This window comes from Myotis brandtii, unplaced genomic scaffold (genome assembly GCF_000412655.1).
Source record: "Myotis brandtii unplaced genomic scaffold, ASM41265v1 scaffold89, whole genome shotgun sequence".
In the NCBI taxonomy this organism is placed as follows: Eukaryota; Metazoa; Chordata; class Mammalia; order Chiroptera; family Vespertilionidae; genus Myotis; species Myotis brandtii.
This window is the reverse complement of record NW_005371645.1, coordinates 1,255,676-1,277,123: the sequence shown is the minus strand read 5'-3', so window position 1 is coordinate 1,277,123 and position 21,448 is coordinate 1,255,676.

Here is a 21,448-nt window from a genome sequence, read left to right as displayed (position 1 = left end):
ACGGTCACCGTGGTGACTGCCAAGCAGGCCCTGCTGGGTGCTGCCTGCCGGCCGCGCTTGCCTGCTGGGCTCATGATGCCAGGGTGACACCACCAGCATCCTGCCCGGCTGCTATGGGCACCACCATCTTTTGTCACGGAGTGACGGTTAATTTGCATATTACTCTTTTATTAGATAGGATACTATTCCATGGTGTAGATGTATGGCAGTTTTGTTTTTTTTTTATCCACTCATCTACTGATGGGGACTTGGGCTGTTTCCAGATGTTAGCTATTGTAAATAGTACTGCTATGAACATAGGGGTACATATATTCTTTCTGATTGGTCTTTCTGATTTCTTATGATATATTGCTAGAAATGGGATCACCAGGTCAAATGGATGTTCCATTTTTAATTTTTTTAGGAGACTCCATACTGTTCTCCACAGTGGCTGCACCAGTCTGCATTCCCACCAGCAGTGCACTAGTTCCCTTTTCTCTACATCTTTGCCAACACTTGTCGTTTGTTGATTTGTTGATGGTAGCCATTCTGAAAGGTGTGAAGTGATACCTCATTGTCCTTTTAATTTGTATCTCTCAGATGATTAGTGACTTTGAGCATTTTTTCATATGTCTCTTGGGCATCTGTATTTCAACTTTGGAGAAGTGGTTATTTAGGTAATTTGCCAATTTTTAAATTGGATTGTTTGTCTCCTTTTTTAAGTTGTATGGGTTTCTTATATATTTTGAAAATTAAAGCCTTATCAAATGTATCATTGGCAAATATGTTCTACCATGCAATGGGCTTTCTTTTCATTTTGTTGATGGTTTCTTTTGCTATGCAGAAGCTTTTTATTTTGATGTAGTCCCATTTGTTTATTTTCTCTTAAGTTTCCCTTGCCATAGGAGATGTATCAATAAACATATTGGTACTAGAGATGCCTGAGATTTTGCTGCCTATGGATTCTTCCAAGATTTTTATGGTTTTATGACTTACATTTAGGTCTATTATTCATTTTGAGTTTATTCTTATGTATGGTGTAAGTTGGTCATCTAGTTTCATTTTTTACATGTAGTGGTCCAATTTTCCCAGCACCATTCATTGAAGAGACTGTCTTTACTCTTGCTTCCTTTATCAAAGATTAATTTAGCTTAATGGATTGGGTTTATTTCTGGGTTCTCTGTTCTGTTCTATTGATCTATAAGCCTGTTCTTGTGCCAGTACCAGGCTGTTTTGATTATGATGACTTTGTAGTATAGTTTGATATCTGCTGTTGTGATCTCTCCAACTTTGTTTTTCTTTTTCAAGTTTGCTGCAGCTATTCAGGGTCTTTTTTGGTTCCATATAAATTATTGGAGTGTTTGTTTTAGATTGCTGTTGGTATTTTAATAGGGGTTGCATTGAATCTATAGATTTCTTTGGGGAGTATGGACATTTTAATGATGCTAATTCTACCAATCCATGAACCCAGTCTATTTTCGCACTAATTTATATATTTTCCTATTTTTTCAACATTCTATAGTTTTTCAAGTACAGATTTTTTACCTCCTTGGTTAAGTTTATTCATAAATATCTTAATTTTTGTGTTTCAATGGTAAATGGCATTTTTTTTTAGTTTCTCTTTCTGAGAGTTCATTATTGGTGTTTAATGCTATCAATTTCTGGGTATTAATTTTGTATCCTGCTACATTGTGGAATTCATTTATTAAATCTGGTAATTTTTTTGGTGGCATCTTTAGGGTTTTCTATGTATAATATGTTATCTACAACTAATGACAGTTTTATATCCTCTTTTCCAATTTGTATGCCTTTATTTTTTCTTCTTGTCTGATCGCTGTGGCTAATACTTCCAGTACTATGTTGAACAAAAGTGGTGAAAGCAGACAACCCTGTCTTGTTCCTATTTTTAGGGGAAATGGTTTTAGTTTTTGGCCATTGAGTATGATGTTGGCTGTAGATTTGTCATATATGGCCTTTATTATGTTGAGGTATGATCCCTGTATTCCCACTTCGCTGATTTTGTTGAATGCTTTTTCTGGGTCAATTCGTATGATCATGTGATTTTTTTCTTCCAATTTGTTTTTGTGATGTATCATGTTTATTGATTTGTGAATATTGTACCAGCCTTGTATCCCTGGAATAAATCCCACTTGGTCATGGTGTATGATCTTTTTAATATATTGCTGGATCTTATTCGTTAATATCTTTTTGAAGATTTTAGCATCTATGTTCAACAGGGATATTGGACTGTAATTCTCTTTCTTTGAAGTGTCTTTATCTGGTTTTGGAATTAGGATAATACTGGCTTCATAAAAAGAACTTAGAAGTGTTCCTTCCTCTTGGATTTTTATTGAATAGTTTGAGGAGGATAGGTGTTAGTTCTTTTAATGTTTGGTAACATTCCCCCATGGAGTTGTCTGGACCAGGGCTTTTGTTTTTTGGAGATTTTTTTTTTCTGCTTCAGTTTCATTCGTAATTGTCAGCCTATTCAGGTTTTCTGATTCTTCCTGATTGAGTTTTGGAAGGCTTTATTTTTATAGGAATTTGTCCATTTCATCCAGGTTGTCCAGCTTTTTGGCATATAGTTGTTCATAGCATTTTATTTTATTTTATTTTATTTTATTTTATTTTATTTTATTTTATTTTATTTTATTTTATTTTATTTTATTTTATTTTATTTTATTTTATTTTATTTTATTTTATTTTATTTTATTTTATTTTATTTTATTTTATTTTATTTTATTTTATTTTATTTTATTTTATTTTATTTTATTTTATTTTATTTTATTTTATTTTATTTTATTTTATTTTATTTTATTTTATTTTATTTTATTTTATTTTATTTTATTTTATTTTATTTTATAGGAAAGGACGGATATGTATTAAGAAACAAGCACAGACTCTCACATGGGGAGGGGGAGAGAGTCCCCCATAGTATTTTCTTACAATCCTTTTTATTTCTGTGTTGTCAGTTGTTATTTCACCTCTTTTGTTTCTGATTTTATTTATTTGGGTCCTCTCTCTTTGTTTCTCATAAGGTTCATCATTGGATAAGTTTGGCTAAAGGTTCATCACTCTTGTTTATCTTTTCAAAGAACCAGCTCTTAATTTTATTGATCTTTTGTATTGCCTTCTCAGTTTCTCTGCCATTTATTTCAGCTCTGAGTTTTATTATTTTCTTCCTTCTACTTACTCTGGGCTTTTCTTATTGTTCTCTTTCTAGTTCTTTTAGTTGTAGGGTTAGATAGTTTATGAGCAATTTTTCTTACTTTTTCTTGAGGAAGGCCTGTAGTGCTATGAACTTCCTTCTCAGGACTGCTTTTGCTGTGTCCCATAGGTTTTAGGTTGTTGTGTGTTCATTTTCATTAGCTTCCAGGAAGATTTTGATTTCTTCCTCGATTTCATTAGTAACAAATTCATTGTTTAATAATATGTTATTTAGCCTCCAAGTGTTTGAATGTTTTGGGGTGTTTTTATTGTAGTTGATCTCAAGTTTCATACTATTGTTATCTAAGAAGATGCTTGATATAATTTCAATCCTCTTGAATTTATAGAGACTTGTTTTGTGTCCTAACATGTGCTCTATCTTTGAGAATGTTCCAGTTGCACTTGAGAAGAATGTATGTTCTGCAGTTTGTGGTGAAATGCTCTGTAAATGTCTATTATATTGATTTGATCTAATGTGTCATTTAGGGTCGCTGTTTTCTTCTTGATTTTTTGTCTAGAAGATCTATCCAGTGATGTCAGTGAGATGTTAAAGTCCTCCACTATGATTGCATTGCTGTTGATCTCCCTCTAAGTTCTCAAGAAGTTTTGTTTTTTATATATTTGGGTGCCCCTATATTGGATACATGTGTGTTTACCCGGGTTATATCCTCTTGTAATGATCCTTTTAGTATTATGTAGTGACCTTTATTGTCACTTCATTTTGAAGTCTATTTTGTCAGATATGAGATTGCTACCCCAGCATTTTTTTTCATTTCTATTTGCTTGGAATTTTTTTTTCATTCTTTCACTGTCATCTTGTGTAAGTCTTTTGTTCTGAGGTGGGTCTCTTGTAGACATTATATATATGGGTCATGTTTTCTTGTCCATTCAGCTGTGTCTTTTGATTGCAGCATTGAAGCTATTTACATTTAAGGTTATTATTGATAGGTACTTACTTGTTGCCTTTTTTATTTTTTATGCCTGTGTTCCTCTATCTATATATATTTCTCCTTCTTACAACAGTCCATTTAGCATTTCTTGCATTGCTGATTTGGTGGTAATAAACTCCTTTAGCCTTATTTTTGTCTGTGGAGCTCCTAATTTCACCTTCAATTTTGAATGATAGCCTTGCTGGATAGAATAGTCTTGGATTCATCCCTTCCTTTTTATTACTTTGTATACTTCATGCCACTCCCTTCTGGCCTGAAGTGTTTCATTTGAGAAATCAGCTGACAGTTGAAATGGTGCTCCTTTGAGGGTCACTTTCTGTCTCTCTCTTGCAGCCTTTAAGATTCATTCTTTGTATTTAACGTTTGCCCTTTTGATTATGATGTGTCTTGGAATGGGTCTTTTTTGTGTTCATCTTGATTGGGATTCTCTGTGTTTCCTGGACTTGTGTGACTTTTTTCTTCACCTGATCAGGAAAGTCATCATTTCTTCAAACAGTTTCTCTATTCCTTGCTCAGGTTCTTCATCATCTGGTACCCCTTTTATGCAGATGTTATTACGTTTCATGTCCCAAAGTTCCCTTAAACTCTTCTGCTTTTTAATTTTTTTCCCAATTGCTGCTGGGAGTGGATGTTGTTGTTTTTTTTCTACTTTGTCTTCTAATTCACTGATTCTGTCCTCAGCTTCTTCTAGTCTACTGTTGAATCCTTTCAGAGTATTCTTTATTTCATCTAACTCATTCTTCATCCCCCACCTCTGGTGTGGGAAGGCTCATCAACTAGATCCTCCATTATGGGATCATGTGTCAGGCAAGCTATGTTAGAAGGAGAGCTTTTGGCTTGCCCAGTTATGCAAGATCAGCAAGATAATCAGATACATGAACCTCTCTCCTTTAATATCTTTAAAGAAATAAGGAAAAGTGCTAGAGAAAATAGGGCTAACAGTCCATTTACAAAAAAGAATCCTTAATGTCTTGTCTGACAATTACCATATGATGCCTTGGGACTAGCAGATTTTGGCTAAAACGACTTTAGATGCCAGTCAATATTTGCTATGGAGAGCAGAATATGATGCGATCTGTGAACAACAGGCTGTGGGTGTTCACTGGCACCCATACCTGGGAGCCCTCTGAGCCACATCTGGCTCTAAGTCCTGGGCAATGTAAAACATCTGAAAGATCCATGAAAAGAACTCTGATTTATTAAGTCTTGTCTGTGTGTTATGCGCACCTGTAAATATCATATATAAGAGTGTCTGTTGATTGTTGTTTTATGTGTCTTTGTTGTTGGGTTTAATTTGTTTAAAGACGGGGCATATTTCACTTTTCTAGGGGCCCCAGCTTCTTGTGGCAGGCTGAACACATGGCAGGGATTGCAGGAACTTCCCAGCAGCTGCCAAGAATTATTGACCTTGGGGACCTTTCCTGCTCTTCCTCTCAAGGCATCGGTCACTGGAAACTCTTAACTAGTGGATGTTCTTGTCTGTCTGTAATGTAACTTGGTTACTGATGTCCTTTGCTTGCTTTCTTGTCTTTGGGGGACTTAGTTTACTCTTTGCCATTTTATGAACATAGGGAATCCTCTGTCTCTGCTGTTTGGGCTTCGTGCCACTCAGAACCCATTTGCTCTGCTGGGTCAGTGTGAGATAAGATCCTAAGGCTAATATCCCAGTCCACCCTTTTGTGAGTACTCATTGTTTGTCTACTAAAAAAAAAAAAAAAAAATTATTAAATCTAAAACCCTCTACCCCCCCCCCCCCCGCCAAGTCTTTTTCTTAGTAGGACCAGATCTATAGAAGTTACATCCAGTAGGCTGCAGAAATAGCAGTGGAGGGGCCACTCCCATTTTTGTAAAAAATAAAAAGTACTTTAACACTAAAGCCACAGAAACCAGTGAGTTATCCCTGTTACAAAATTTGCTAAGAAAATGCCTTGGTTAATAATAATTAGCTTTAAAATCTCAAAGTTGTTAAAGCAAAATAAATATCATAAAGTTTTTTCAGTGGTAATTATATATGCCTAAACATAGTTTTCCAAAGTCTTTGGTAACTTAAAACTTTGGAGTTTGCTGGATTAAATAGTAAAACTTATTAAATATCTAGGTATTTTAAAATAATGGGTTACTGAAATATTAATTTGAGTTTGTCTCATATAGAGAATCTCTAGAGGATGGATTTGAATCTGTTAATGAATGTCTTGTATTTTATTTGAAATATCTCTTAAGATGTGAATGTATGCTAGTCTGAGGAATGTTAATTACTTACATGCCACCTAAAAATTAAGGTTTCTAATGGTTATGAATTCTAACTAATTGGAAAGAAATTATGGTTTTGGTGTAATAGAAGGCATGAGGGCATGGAGATGCATTTTGAAAGAGAAAGTGGTTTCTAAAGCTGGTTAATTCTGAAAGTTTGAAGAAAGGGCTGTGAAAATTGTAGAAAGTTTGTGAAAGTTATAGAATATTTGTAAAGAGAAATGTTGAATGGAAGTTATATAAATGACACAGGCCAGTAAACCAGGAGTGGTAGAATAGGGAACCTGAGATGATTAAACAGCAATTTGGAGGCATCTAGTAAATCCTATCTTCTCTAAACCAAGGACACTTAAGAGTAAATGATTTGCATTTTGCCTCCCTAACCAGAGGGTAAATAGCTTATATCAATGTACTCAGGGAGACAGATAGTAGAAATCCAATTAGTGTCATTTGTTGACCACACCCAAGAACAAATGAAGTTAGAGAATAAACCTCATTTTGGTTAGTCCTTTTCTAGTATGTTAAAAGGAAAAATATATTTCCTGTTATTCCACCCAGGAAGCAAAAGCTCTATAAACTATTAAAATGGTTATATGCCATATTAATCAGGTATTTTAAAAAAGCCATCTTTTAATGGTGGAAACAAGTTTGCTAACCTATATTTGTGTCTAATACACTTTGATACATGATCTTTTGGCAAAATAAGTTTGATAATCCTTCCAGGGTTTGAATTTTAAGAAACTTTTTCCTGACCTAGAATTGGCTTTAAATCATTCCAATAGGCTCTGAAATGCCTCAAATATTTGTTTTCTCTCTCATGAAGGAAAATTTTAAGGTAGATGGGAAGCTTTGTCAAATAATAATAACTATATTATGCTTTCATTTATAGCCCTAATTGTTATTCTGGAATATTGTGTTTTGCAGAAAGGACAAGATTCCATATCATTTGCATTACTCTATAAAGTATCTGGATTTATAGAAGTACTGACAGGGAAAGTCAGGAGAAACAAAAATTTTATTATGGGACTGAATGAATGGAAAATAATTCTATAGTTTTTGTAACTTTTGTTGAAAGTATTGCTGATTCATAAACTTTTTGTTTTTCAGGTATAAGAAAGCATTTTTAAAGTAATTTGGCAAATTATATATTTCTCTCCCTACCTGTCCCTCCAGAATTTGGCAATTCTTAGTAAGTGGCAATACATTTCTTTGCATGAATTCAATTAGAACTGTTTCCAATTGTAGCTATATTAACCAAGATAAAAACTGATAATGGGCCTGCTTATAGCAACCATGGCTTTGTCACCTTTTGTAGAACTTGGTCCATCCAGCATTCCACGGGAATCCCTTATAATCTACAAGGGCAGGCCATTGTTGAATGTGCCCATGCTACCCTGAAGGGTATGTTAGTAAAACCAAAAAAGGGGGAAATATGGGACTCAAGGACCCAGCTCTACTATCCAAAGCACTCTTTACGCTTAATTTTTTGAATCTGAATCCTCTGTAGAACGACACTTTAGCTCAATAACCCCACCTCAGAAACCACAAGTCTTGTGGCAAGATATGGACACTAATAACTGGGTGGGAACCAATGAATTATTAACATGGGGGAGAGGATATGCGTGTGTTTCTACCCCCACATGGTTGCTATGGATGCCAGCTCACCAGATTAAACCCTACCATGGCATGGCACGGGACCAATACTCTTCCAGAAATGAAGAATTTGGGCCTGGCGACTCTGAAGCCCCGAACGATGAGTCTTCCCCAGACCTAGATGGCCCCCGGAATAACCTGAGGAATGATGAAGAAGCTGACGGCAGAGGCTGAGCAACTGTTGGAGTGTACTTGCCCTCCGCACACGCCAGATAACCTCTTTCTTGCTATGAGTTCTTTGACTCATCTCAACTCTTGTGCAGTATGGTTTGGTATTCTTTTTTAAAAAAAATATATTTTATTGATTTTTTACAGAGAGGAAGGGAGAGGGATATTTAGAAACATCGATGAGAGACAAACATTGATCAGCTGCCTCCTGCACACCCTCTACTGGGGATGTGCCCGCAACCAAGGTACATGCCCTTGACCGGAATCCAACCTGGGACCCTTCCGTCTGCAGGCCAAATGCTCTATCCACTGAGCCAAACCGGTTAGGGCTGGTTTGGTATTCTTATTTGGCTTTGGGCACCAGCATCTGCCACCATGTATTGGGCCCATGTTATAGACCTACCTTTCTTTAGTCCCCTTTCCCTGTCTCTAACAATTTGACCTCCTTCCTAGGAGGCGTGGACTTGCCACCTATAGGCAGTCTTGAAAACAGGACACATTGGACACCAGTGCCCCCTAACACTTTCTTCCACTCTAACCTGTTACCTCTTTGTGTTACCTCCTCTAAACCCCAATATTGTTTAAAGGCTCTAATCAGATCTGGTTACACACTATCCCCAAGGAAGGACAAGCAAGGGCCCAGTTTCTCTTTCTCTCAGCAGGAAGTCTAGCCAAGGGCAAGCATACCAATGCTACAGCTCCACCCCTGCCTCCACGTAAGCAAAATAAGAAGTGGGATCCCTGCCCGAAGGCCTTCCATTGGGAAGTCTACCGAAGGGAACAGGCTCATGATTATCAGCTGGGAGACCATCAAATTGTAGACTGGGACCCACATGGCCCCCTGCAAGCTAATCATACTTATATTTTATCCCACCGTGCCTCCAATGGCACTTTTGTGGGGTCAACTAGGACCCCCCTTGCATGGACAGAAGGAGGATTTGGTTCCCCTTGCCCTCAACTACAAGATTTTCCAGATCAGGAAACTTTATGGAGATTAGGACATGTTTTCCATCCACTGAGTTTATAGGATGGGGATTATCAAAACAAATCCAATAATTATACTGTGACCTTTCCAAAATATCATTTGGATAGTAGCTTGGTGTGTACCACACATCCTTATGTATTTCTCATGGGTCCCAGCTTACAAATTAGTTATAATAATTCTTTTCTAGTACAGGTAGGAGAAGGGGCCTACTATACATCCTGTATTACCAATCAAAATGTCACCTCATTGAACATAAACACCATTGTAATATTGAGGAGACAGGCTGAGGTCTTAATACCTGTTAACCTCATGAGAGAGTGGTAAGGATCATCAGCCATTGAAATTTTAGAAAGAGCATTAAGTCATTTGTGGCCTAAAAGATTTTTGGGGATGCTCATTACAGCCTTCATCTGGGCTATTGTTATTCTTACCATTGCCAGTGTAGCTGTGGAGGCCCTTTCTGAGTCTGTGAAGACTGCCACATTTGTAGACAGTATGGCCAAAAATGTAACTAAGGAATTTACTATGCAGCAACACATAGATCAAAAAGTTCTGGCTAGGTTACAGGCTATAGAAGCAGCCACAGAATATTTGGGGGAAAGATAGGATGCCTTAGCATACAGACAAATGCTTAATTGCGATTGGGAACATAAGCACATATGTGTCACCCCCTTAAAATGGAATCGTAGTCACCATCAGTGGGTTGATGTTAAGAAGCATTTGTGGGGGGTATTTCATGACAATCTTATTGAAGAAGTGAATGCTTTACAAAAACAAATAAAAGATTCTCTACTTGCTATTAATGAGCACAAACAACAGACTATTGTTTGGAATGCAGTAAAGGAGCATTTAACCTGGATAGACCCCACCACATGGTTTCCTAGAATCAGTTGGTACCTGATCAGACTAACTATTGCCATCATTGTAAATCTTTTTGTTTTTCTTATAGTCTGTAAAATCAGAACTCAGGCAGTGAACACGCTTCATAGAACCTGGCTTTCACAGGCAATAAATTCACCACAGCCCTCTGTCTTCCACATTCAGCAAAACAAAAAAGGGGGAGATATGGGGAAGCACGGGACTTGGTTGGAAAGTTTGTAAGGAGGACATTCTGAGAAAAGGGAAGTGTGCTGAAGGCAGCCCACCCTGTTTATTGGAATTCCAACTTAGGGAGGTGCTGAAGGCGGCACCCCTAATTATTCCTTCACCTTTCCAAACAAGTCTGTGCACGTGCAGACCCCCAGGTGTTCACTGGAATCCTTATGCTTAATCTTTAGGTGTCCTTGCTTAAAGGACACTGCACACATGTGTCCTCCCAAGATTACTCACCCTACTGATTGTATCTAAAAGATAAACTTTATCTCAAACTGCTGTTACAATAAAAGCCTGATAAAGCAAGTGATCGAGGTTGTCTGGTTCCTTAGCCAGGCAGTCCCTTAGCCCTCTCTTTCACATCAATCTTGTGTCAGAGTAATCATTCACTCAGGGTCGCTGGTCAGCCCCAGCACTAGCATCCATGGGAGGGGGGGGTGTCAGGTCCACGTCTCAACAAAGTGGTGGTGCCAGTCACCAGGCTCACAGGTCAGGTGTGCGGGGTCAGGGAGGCAGTTCCAGAGGTTGGGACAGGCTGAGTCCTCTGTTGCTGAGTAGGTGCGGTGGGCTGGCCGCTCACCTGCTGAGGAGACGGGGCAGACTGGTTGGACTGCTTCATATGCTTGTAGTGGTAGAACCAAGAGTAGAGACTGCTGTGCCGACTTTATAAGAAGTTACCTTAAACTCTACTTTATATCCTTATTTGTAGGACTTTCATTCACCTAGATTTCAGAAGGTTCTAAATGATGGTTATTCTGTAGTTTAGTAGTAATTTTGATGTGATTGTGTGTGGATTTGAGCACCACTTTTACTTTTACCACCAACTTAATTGGAACCTCTATCTTTTTATAAGGCTGTATGATATGTTTTTCTATGAATAAATCATAATGATTTGCCTACCATTTTGCATTTTTTCAGTATTATTAACAATGCTGCAATAAAATCTTTGTATTCTTCTAGTTATTGAATATATCAGGCCACTTCCTGGCTTCCAACCTTTGCCCATCCCCAACCTCTGCATCTGGCCACTTTTTTCAAAATCCAAACTAAGCTCCACTTGCCTACCATCACCAGCCCATGGGCTGCTCTTTCTTGGAATACCTGACACCTTTTTGCTAAATGGAGTCTCTTGTATGTCATCATATGTACTTTTCATGTATGTCTTTATCCAGTTACACTAGCTTCTGAGGATGGTAGGAACAATGTCTCAAAATGTATTTCATTTCCATTTCCCTTATATGCATATGATGATGGCAGTAACAATAATAGCTATTCTGTGGGAGATACCATGATGATGAGAGAGGTTTGTTTATATTATCTGACAGGTCCTCCCTATGAGACAGTGCTATGCTTTCCATTTTACAGATCCCAATATAGTGGCTGTAATAGAATGCATTATTACTATATCTATTAATATGTAATAAATGTTATACTATTAATACACTAATATGTAATATATGTATATGAATAGTTGATAAACATATGATATTTGTAATGATAATGTAGTAAGGGATTATATACCTAGGCTAAGGTTACATGACTAGCTATGCCTGAGCTCTGAAGTCAGACTTGGGTTCGAATCTCAGCTCTGCCCCTTACATGTTGTTGCTGGTTTCCTAAATTCTCTAGGCCTCAGTTCTTCATCTATAAAATGAGATTTGTAATTATGCTTACTTCATAGTTATAGTGAGAATTAAATAAGAGAGCACATGAATGTAAAGCCACATCATAAGCCCACAGAAGTAACTTGAATTGAGCCCTGAGCTTGGCCAAGAGAGAATGATAACATAACAGAGCAGCCTGTCATGCATCCCCTGCAGACAGCGTGCCTGCCCCAGATGAACAAAAGTGGGAGAAGTGCCATTGCTGCACCAGAGTCTGCTCTTGGGGGTCTCCATGCTTGAGCCTGCTGCCAACATATGTGTGATTCTGAGGTAAAAAGGTTCATATTCTCCATACACCAAGTTCCTAAAAGCATTCAATTACTTCACATGCACTCGAGGAAAAAACAAAGTTAGAGATCTGTTTCAACACTGAGAAACACTGGCCATTCCAGACACATTGAGAGAGAATATGGCAGCCCCCAGGGAGCCTCCCTAAGCCTTCGCAAGGCTGCTGTTCACCCCTCCTCGGCTTTTGCCTTATGAGTCACCTCAGTACCAAATGCTCACATGAGATGTCACTCCATTAAGGCTACATGGTAAAGTTGGGGTGCCAACCATGCAGTGTGCTGGGATCTGATCAAATATGTATGGATTTCTTAGGAAGAAACCCAGCTCCAGTACCAGCATGGTCTGCTTCTCAAACAAAGACTGATTTCTTGAAACTGTTGAAGATTCAAGTCTCACCCCCAAGCCAGTCATTCATGGTCATGAAAACTGTGGTCTCACCCTCCCCTACAGTTGTTCCCCCGGATATCTAGTATTTTTAGATCCTCCACATCAGCAGGGCTGATTAACTCACTGGACTACTCCTTCCCTCATTCTCTTCTTCACGCCTAGCATTTGTTCATATTTTTCCTTCACTAAAATGTGGTTTCTTTCCTTCTTACCAAGCTCAGTCATACCGATGCTTAGAGCCCATTTCAGATTGCCCCAATATAAACTTCCCCTGCAGTTGCAGGAACTCCCTGTCACCTTCATTTACTACTAATATTCCAACCTGGGGCAGCATCTTTGGCTGTCTTAAGGACAAGGACCACATTCTTGATAGACAGACTGATATGCAAAATTGATCTATCTATCTATTATCTATCTATTTATCTATCATCTATCTATCATCTATCTATCTATCTATCTATCTATCTATCTATCTATCTATCTATCTATCTATCTATCTATCTATCTATCTATCTATCTATCTATCTATCTATCTATCTATCTATCTATCTATCTATCTATCTATCTATCTATCTATCTATCTATCTATCTATCTATCTATCTATCTATCTATCTATCTATCTATCTATCTATCTATCTATCTATCTATCTATCTATCTATCTATCTATCTATCTATCTATCTATCTATCATCTATTATCTATCTACCTATCTATTTATTATCTATCTATCTATCCATCTATCCATCATCTATCTATTATCTATCTATCTATCTATCTATCTATCCTTTTTGATAAAAAGCTATAATCCAGAGGCCACATCTTGTCATTTCTCTACCCCTGACCTGACCTTGCCTCTTTTAGGCAGATTGTAAAAGCTCCCAGAATGTAGGTATTGAGGGTGGGGGAGTATTATTGGCTCATGGGGTAGGTTGGTCTCTATCTAGTTCTGAGGAGTAAAAGCATATTTTGAAAATTTACAACTTTTAAGTGCCCCTCCTCCCAAGGAAAGGACTGACATCTGGTTGGTGTGCTTTTGTGATCTGGGACACTTCATAGAATCCCTATGTTTGGGCTGGCCTGGGTACCCAAGGCTTAGGGCAGTTTGAAGATGCTTCAGTGCCAAGGTCTATCTGAACCTTAGATGGTGAAGCATCTTTAGTTCTGGAGAAAAAATATTTAATTTACTAAATTTATGAAATATGTACTTTGTGCCCAGCATCTTAATTAATTAATATGAAATTTAAAGTTTAATCTCCACAAGAACTCTCCAAGGTAGGTGGTGTCATCCTCACTATACATGTGAGGAGACTGATGCTTAGGTCTGCAGCAAGGCCACACAATTCTGAGTGGCTAACCCAGGAAGAGCAGCCCGCGCTCTTCTCATGCCTCTAAGTAGTCTTACACATATGGTCTTTACATATATGATAGGCAGGACACATAACTCTTTGGGAAAGACTGTTTTAATGCACCAAGGTGGATATCAGGCCCGGATAATAAATTGTCTCCTTTTTATTGAGTTGAAAGAAAATGCAACCCTGAGTACTGTCCATTAATAGGTTTTATGTGTAACTGATGGTTTGATGGGCTGCTATGATGTCCAGTAATACAGTAGGTGATCATGAGAGTGTAAGAAGAGAAAAATGTGCTTTATCACTGGAAAATGGAATTCTTTCTAAAAGCTAAAGGTAGATATAGATTTGAAAGGTCAGGGTTAACAAGCTCATTAATGGTTAGGTTAAAATCTAGCACACTCCTTCCTTTTTCTCAGATGAATAACTTATTAATTAAGCTAAGTGATGCCTTTCATTGACAGACTGGTTTTTTCTTCTCGCCATGGCGGAGAGCTGATAGAGTCTTGTGAGGCAGAAAACAGGGGCTCAGGCCTGGGTGACAGAGCCAGCGGGGAAAGCCAGCTCTGCTCTTACTGGCTGGGTAACCTTGACCGCATTGTAGAACCTTTTTATACCACACTTTCTTTAACTGAAGAAAATAAAGATAAAACTTACCTCAGATCGGCTAGGAGAACACACAAGACAGTTTACGTCCCCAGGTGGTCCAATTCTAAGTAAGCTCTCAAAATTATTAGCTATTATTGTCTTCTAAGCTAGAGGTCCAGAAACATTGTTTTTGTAAAGGGTGGGCTAGCAAACACTTCAGCCTGTGCAGGCTGGTAGCCTTGCTGCTGCTATTCTGATCTGTTCGTATGGCCTGAAAGCAGCAGCAGACAAGGGCGCTGGCTGTGTTCTAATAAAGAGCGACTGACCTAAGGAGGCTGACAGCCAGACTTGACCTGAGACCACAGTTGGTTGGCCCCTGTTCTAATCTAAACTGTGCGGGATTACACATTCCATTTCTGGGATGGAAAATAATTGCACTGAGGGGTGACACTTGTGAGGCAAGACTAACCTGTCTGTTCTCAGCGGAGAACAAAAGGACTGCTTTGTACAGAGTTAAGGGGCCCCAAATCAGGACTCTTGATGGGAGGTTTTCAAAATACAAATTCTAAGACTCCAACCAGAAAGGTGATATGTATAATCATAGGCAATTCTGATAGCCAGACACTTGCCTTGACTCTTTAGGCGTTGAGTACTGTAGCCGCCCAGGGAAGAACAGGGAACCTTTTTTAAGCTTAACCTCCTCTTGGGGGTAAGTCTGCCCTGAGGACCACCCGGAGGCCTGCGGTGCCCACGGAGAGTGTTCTCCCCGCTCTCCTACCGATGGGGCCACATGCACCTGCGAGCGCACCCGAGACCAGATGGTTACAGGGGAATCTGCTCCTGCTCTTTCCTGTATTGGGGATGCTGAGGTAAATATGCCCCTGCCACCCAGGTCACTGCTCTTTATATATTGGATTTTAAACAAATGTTTATTCAATATTCACATTAATTACCCGGCATGTCACTTTGCTACTAGGGATGGTGGGAGCCAAAGTTAAACTTCTACCCCAAAGCAAATGACGGCGTGACTCAACTTCTTACCCTGGACTTAACCTGGGACAACATTGCCATTATCTTGGATTAGTTTGGATCAGGCAAAGCAAGAGGATTTCCCCATCTATCTTTGCAGCCTATAGAGAATAGACGATTTTGTGGGTCCTTCTTTCTGTTACTGTGGAACTGTAGAAAAATCTATGACTGAGTGAAAACAATATAGATTTTTTTCAATTTATAGGAATTAAAATTTTCAATGTATTTTTTAATCTCTTAGATCAAAACAATTCTTTGTTGGTCAAGGGAGCTTTTCCAGTGAGGACAAAAGCGACATTAACCTAACCACAAATTGCTTAGCTTATGATTTTAATGGAGCAAAGAAAACTGATTTATTAATAAAGTGTATTGCTGAAAGAGAATCTTTGTGGAATTTCAAGCTGTGCAATGCATCCATTTGTATTGGCTTCACTTTGTTATGCTTTCAAAGCTATTTATAATGTTATTTCACTGAAAATTCCTTTCCATATTGTCATTTGTCTTCCATCTCCAGAAAGCTTCCCATCCAAATTTAAAAAAAAAACAAAACAAAAAAACCCTTAGCCTTTCTTCTTTCTTCTGCACCTCCTTAAAATCGATTGGAAGTGGCATCTCCTGGGAATGCGTCCATCTCTTATCCATGTCTGAAGTTTCTTCTGCTCCCAGCAGGGGAAGAAAATGGAATCTCCTTTCAAAGATTTTACCCCTCATAAGAAATGGACCTCAGGCAAATGCTCCCACCCCCTTCTTAGTCACAAGGGATCTGATTGTCAGTTTTTTTTCTTTTAGCACAGGTGACGCGAGAATCCCAGCCATCTCCATGCGTCGTGACCTGTGTTCACCCTCTACACTTGGCTTAAGGCTCTGCTCCAACCACCTTGAAATTCTTGTTAGTCTGTGAACAAGAAACCTCATGTTCATTTTGCACTCGGCCCTGAAAATTATGTTGCTGGTCCTGGTGAGAATCACCATGTAAAGCACTGAATATTTTTCTCCAATAAACTTCCTTCCTTAGGCAAAGAGGAGAGAAACAGCAAAATGTCAGCATGTCCCAAGTTCCTTCTGTGAGCTGGGTTCTATGCTAAGCATCTTGTGTGATTGTTTCATCCATAAACAACCCTATAGGCACATGATGGCCTCCATTTTCCCCCAGATGGGGAACTGAGATTAAAGCGAGTTAACATGTTGCAGGTCACGGAGCTCCTGGTGGGCTGTTTCCAAAGACCAGGATGCTTCCTCACAGTTCATCAGCTCTCGCTTTGACATCAATGGTTTAAACATTTAACTAAATCAAGTCCAACCACTTTCTTCAAGCAGGTGGTCTGTGAGTCTGTGGGCACTGGAGCTAGGAGATGAAGTTGGTAGCTATGCTCCTTCTCAACAATGCTCCCCATTTACACCTTGTTTCTGGGTGTGAAGGCACCTCCAGGCTAGAAGACCGTTGCTTCTTCCACTTTCACAAAAGTATTTGGACTCTTTTTCTAAATTCTGTATTTATAATTTCTTGGAAAGGCTGTTAAAAACTGCGTATTTTCCATCTTTTGTTTCTCTATGTCCAACATGCATTTCCTTTTTGTCTCATGATCAGCTCTTCAATTTTCTTTGGCTAAGCCCTTCTTCCCTTGTTATTCAAGTGGAATCGCCCCACCCCAAACCCAGACAATCAAAATCTTTCATGCTTTGGACACCATCATCCCCAATGGGTTTATGAGTGATTCAGGGATGGGCAAGTTTGTGGGAATCATTGTTAAAGAGAAGCAATTTACCTCCCTGCTGAGTTGGAAAATATAAAGTGGGAACTCCGTAGGCTTTCAAATTCAATCAGAAGCAAGAGACGGAGGAAGAAAAATTCCTGATGCACTTTTGAGCTACTTGATTCATTCGCATTCACTCTCTGGACAATTTGATTTCATGACCCAAGAAAATCCTTTTGTGCTTAAGTCATTTTGAGTTGAGTTTCTGTGACTTGCAACTAAATGAGTCTGGTTAGCATGAATACCAACTGTACTTGTCAAAGGAAAACAGTTTTCCCCAACATTAACATGGAATACTAGTTAAACTAGTAACCATTCACATTATCTCAGCTTGTGTTTCTTTTTTTAAAAATACATTTTTATTGATTGATTTTAGAGAAGAAGGAAGAGGGAGAGAGATAGAAACATCAATGATGAGAGAAAAACATTGATCGGTTGCCACCTGCACACCCTGCTCTGGGGATCCAGCCCGCAATCCCGGCATGTGCCCTGATGGGGAATTGGACCATGACCTTCTGGTTCATAGGTCGATGCTCAACTTCTGAGCCACACCAGCCAGACTTGTGTTTCTTTTTTAATATATGGGAATAAATACAAGTTCTGGTTTAAGAGACAAAGAGAGAGATAACTGACAAAAACAAAACAAAACAAAACAAAACACCTCAAACACCAAGATCATATGCTAAATAATCTCCAACATTTTTCTTCCTCATTGTTTGCTGTTATTTTTTCTTCTCCAACTGTAGTCCGTAATTTGCTAGTTTTCGAGGAAAGGTGTCCGCATGGTAAGATCTAAACTGTTATGTGTCACTTTGTTTCCCTAGTACCTGGCAGGGTCACCACTATATTGTAGATGATCAAATAAGGTGACTCGATGACTGGAAGGCCTGCCAGAATTCCCTTCTCTAGTCAGAAGTATAATCATTGTCATTGATGGACTGCGCCAGTTGCCCAGTACAATATCAACCTCCTTTTGGACTAAGGACATGATAGCCCCTTCTAAACTATATCAACTGAATGAGTAGATGCTCATTAACTGAATTTGGTAATGGCATTTGGGGGAAAACACAAAATTACAAGAGTTTTTCTTCTTTTTTTTTATCTATCAGAAGAGACTTTGCCCTGGGTCCTTAATTAGCTGGCTCTGTCAACTATAAAGATTCTTTCTCAAAATAAACATGGAAAAAAAGTCTATGGAGTACATTTGGCTCTGACAGAGGTGTGGTGAACAAACATTTGTGTGTCATTTTGGAGACTGCACATACTTTTGTCCAGGTCACATGGCTAACTCTGTCAGCCCAGGAAGAAAGGGGGACTTGACTCCCCTCACCCACTAAGTGCAGTGCTGGCCGCCATCCAGGGAATGCAGGGTGTGCAGACCATCAAACCCTGGCTGTGTTTGGCGTTGAGATACCTAAACATTAGTTGTCTATATGCTTAAACCTGCAAGAGGACAGCCCATCCTTCACTTTATTGTATGGACCTGAGTCATTTAAAGGGAAATGGAATTCTTTTAGATATTCCCAGGAAACAGCAGTCCATCTTTTATGCCTCACAAATTTTCCCAGCAAAACTGTCTTAACAAGATGATCTAAGTGATAGGCGATGGTTTGGAGTACAGGTTTGAGTTTGGAACTTCAACTCTGTTACTTCCTATCTGTTGTGTCTTGGACTTGCATTTTCCCGTCTACAAAATGGGGGTGATAACACTGCTCTAGCTGAGCTACTCCCTAGATTAGAGCTAATGTAGCCCACCATTTAGCATGATGGGACACATAGGGGTCCTTGTGTCATTTCCCTGGGATGACCATGAAGTACTTGGCACTCTCTCCCATTCCCAGACTCTGCCTATTCCTCTGAGCAAGCCGTAGAGCATGGAATTGGCAGTCAGAGAATGTGAATTTGAACCACGGTAACACTCGTCATGGGTACAGTTGCCAGATTTAACAAATAAAAGCATAGGACACCCCATTAAATTGGAATTTTAGATTAAAAAACAAATAATTTTTAGTATAAGTATATCCATACAATATTTGTGACACACTTACACTAATACACTATTTTTTATTTATTTGAAATCTAATTTTCATAGGACATCCCATATTTTATCTGGCAACACTCCTCATGGATTGTGTAAGTCATGTGATATCTTTAATTTTATCATGTGTAAAATCACATTAATAACAATCACTGAAGAACTATTATAAGCCACCAAGTTTTTAATCTTAGAAAATATACAAACTAATTTTGTTATTCCTATTTTGTAGATGATAAAATGAAGATACAGAGAGGCTAAGCAACTGACCCATGTGTATGAAGCTAATATGCAGTTGAATCAGGCTTTGAGCCCAGCTGACTCAAGAGATTCTCCGATGTCCTCCCGCCTCTGTAAAATGCAGTTACATGTTCACCAAATACTGACTCCAGATGAGAAGAGCAGATATTACATATTTGTGTAATCCTAAAAAAAAAAGTAAGATTCTCACATAGCTCAGTCTCATGGAATCAAATTTGAAGGAACATGGTTTCCCTGCCAAAAAGAATTTTTAAGAATCCCATTAAAGAGCCCCAATATTTGATCAACACTTTCTAAAATCCTCTTCCCTTTCCTGCCACTTCACTCATACCCTGGAACTCCCAAGGGCCTTCTCAACATTTCCTGGAGATTCTCCGCCCTTTACCTGTGACTGGTTTTTCCTCTTTTTCCCTTATCTACTTCTCAGCCCCCTATTAGGTAGACTCACTAGACCTCTCTCCTACAAGAATGAGTCCATATTCTTTATTTAATTTAATTAATTTTTTGGTATTTTTTTCTTTTTTATTGAATTTATTGGGGTGATATTGTTTAATCAAATTATACAGGTTTCTGGTGTACAATTCTATAATACATCATCTATATATTGCATTGTTTGTTCACCAGCCCAATTCAAGTCTCTTTCCATCACCTTATATCTCCCCTTTACCTGTTTCTACCTCCTCCCACCACCTTTCCATCTGGTAATCACCATACTGTTAATCTGTGTCTATGAGGGTGTTTTTTGTTTTGTTTTGTTTTGTTTTGTTTTGCTTAATATTCTTTAGCAGAAAGAAGAAGGCAAATTGGACTGGCAACTTCAAAATTCTCTTTGGTAGGTTGAGGGAGTTGCTCAAGTTCATGTACATTCCCATGCTAATAATGTCTTGTTCTTTTACACTAGGTGTTCATTAAATGTAAATTTCCTTCTGCCTTCCTTCACATTTGCCCATATTTCGCCCACTATTATAGAGGTTCTTCCTCATAGTTCCATTTCCTCATTTTGCACATGATTTGACAGATACCTGAGCTTCTTAGAAACATGGGGACCAAGGTCCATTGGTATTGACCAAGATTACTGGGTTAGACTGAAAAGAAGCATGAGAAGAGGCAGCTCAGAGAATAAAGGCACTTTTTAGGAGAAGGTGTTTCCAGGGAACTAAGGTGCAATGCAGAGACAAAGCGAAAACATACTCCAAGGAACTGCCTTTCAGAGTAGGAAGTGTTCGTAAGCTTGGGCTTGTTTGTCAGTATCATTGGCTTCTAAGTGCTGATGGACTGATTGCCCCACCTGCTCCAGGGATGGTTAGTCAAGGAGTTTACTTGTAGTCACCTAGCCAATGCCATCTGCCCAACCACAGCTCAATAACAAGGCCAACACTTGAAGTGTACACCTGGGATTTACATAAATGTTCTAGTGACTTTTCATTCTGGAGCACCCGGTAGAATTCACTCTTAGGTCACATTGGCCTTTAATCACAATACAAAGAAGTTTCAAGTCCAGGCCCTGATAATTATAAGCACTTACTAAAACCAAACAATATCTAGAGCAAACATTGTTTTTGAAGCGGGACATTGAAATATTTCTTATATAATTTCTTTCATAACCTTTATAAGTAGGGATATCCTTGTGTCATTTCTTTGTCTCCTAATGTGTAGATATCACATCTATTTATCCTATCTAATAAAAGACAAAAAGGGTAATTGACCATACCTTCGCTACACTTCCCATTGGCTAATCAGGGCGATATGCAAATTAACTGCCAACAAAGATGGCGGCCAGCAGCCATGCAGCTGAAGCGAGCAGGAGG